Below are 1,943 nucleotides of genomic sequence, written 5' to 3'. Positions count from 1 at the left end.
ATGACAAATGTCAACAAATAATATTTCTCAGCTTTACGGTACATGCTTTATTTTTACCCCACCACTACTTATTTTACCCATCACATTTTCCTGCGTAAAGTCCTGCAAAAAGAGAGAGAGATTCAGTTTCACTCGAGACACGGACGTCGACGCTTCGCTTGAAAAAATAGAGAGTACATTTTGAATTATGGATCTGGTCATCGACATACAAGGTTTCCGTGATGTCAACGGAAAGTTTATTCCGAAAGAAGTCGCAGTTGTCGCGAATAACGCAGCGATCGCCGGACACTGGATTATGACGCCTCCCTATCCATTTGACGATCTACCCGAAAAGTCAAGACGTGAGAATAACTGGCTTTCGCGAAATTATCATGGAATCGAGTGGTTCAATGGTGAAACCAATCTCAAATGTTTCACGTTACATCTGCGATAAATTACGCGACAAGTGCGCTACATCTACTGCAGAGGTGTGGAAAAGGCTCGTTACTTGAGTCATCTACTTTCCAGAAACATATATAATCTGGAAGAAATTTCTCCACCGTTCAAAAGTTTACCGGAGGCCCGAAAGTACAGTCAACGCTGCTCACATTACGGATTTCGTGTTTCGACTACGGACAAAATTGTTTGTGCGTTACGTAACGCTTTCAAATTGAAACGCTGGTTAGTCTTGCGAGACAACAGCGAATGCAACAGCAGCAGCAGCAGCAGCAGCATCGGATCGACCTACAATACTATAAATCTCTCACACGTAAATTTGGACACAAGCGACGACGACGACGACGAGGGTAAAAAAACCGACGGTGACATCGCTATAGAAATAAAATAGTGGCAAAAAAATAACGAGACAGAAGAGAAAAAGGAAGGAGAAGTAGCAAAAGCCTATTATTCAGTAGCGGGCGTAAGAAAAGAATACATCTTCAATAACGAACCGATACATCCGTCTCCATCCAAGAACACTAGTGCGACAACTCCAAAAGAGGTAAACCCCAAAATTATACAAATAATTCCTCTCGTGCGATCACCGCCTCGCTGTGTAAAAAATGAACTCGCTAGAAATCTTACATGCGTTGCATCATCTCAGTGTCAGATATGCGGGCGTATATCCTGCCGACAGACTGCCGAGGGTGTTAACGAGATCGACAGCCATCGTCGCTAACACGGACGATCACGATCGGCCCGGTCAACATTGGGTCGCTTTTTACATCGACGAGCAAGGAGCAGGAACGTATTTCGATAGCTACGGACTACCACCTTTGGACTCCAGATTCCTCTTACGTCTTTGTCGAAATTCCACTACGCATCGATGGAACACCGCGACGCTACAAGGAACGCTCTCTCAAACTTGCGGACAATACTGTTGTGTATTTTTATATTTCATGTGTAGCGGTTATAATCTTTGTCAGTTTCTTAATTTGTTTAGCGACAATTGCGAGCGCAATGATCGTTTGATTGTAAAATTATTTCGTAAAATTTTTCTTCATAATAAAAGCGCATGCGTAAAACCTCACGTTGAATGCTGTTCAGGCGTGTACTTTTAAGAATAATTAAAAAAAATACTTATTCCCCCGTATCAATGTATTATTTTATGTAATAAACATTGTTTGTATCTTCAACCCCTCCGTCTATTTATTCATTCCTTTTTCTCTTACGTTAAAATAGTTGCACCATGTCATAAAGCGAACCTGTCCGTTCCTGTTTCCCCCTCTCCTCGAGGTAAAACGCTCTTAAAAATTCCACTTTCCGTTTTCGGCATCTTAGCATCATATCCTTTTTCGAGCTTAGCGTCGTCTACCACGTGTTCCCACTAAAATGGCGCTGGCCGGCTCTTCCGCTATTTTACCGCGTGACTTCAGCGTCGTCCGCCACGTGCAGGCCCAAAAAGACGCTGGACACTTTAGGCGGGAGAGCCAATCAGACGCTGGGTAGGTATGGGGTATCCAATC

This window comes from Temnothorax curvispinosus, unplaced genomic scaffold, assembly GCF_003070985.1.
Source record: "Temnothorax curvispinosus isolate PA1 unplaced genomic scaffold, ASM307098v1 QBEX01011715.1, whole genome shotgun sequence".
NCBI classification, from domain to species: Eukaryota; Metazoa; Arthropoda; class Insecta; order Hymenoptera; family Formicidae; genus Temnothorax; species Temnothorax curvispinosus.
This window is presented reverse-complemented; position numbering follows the sequence as displayed.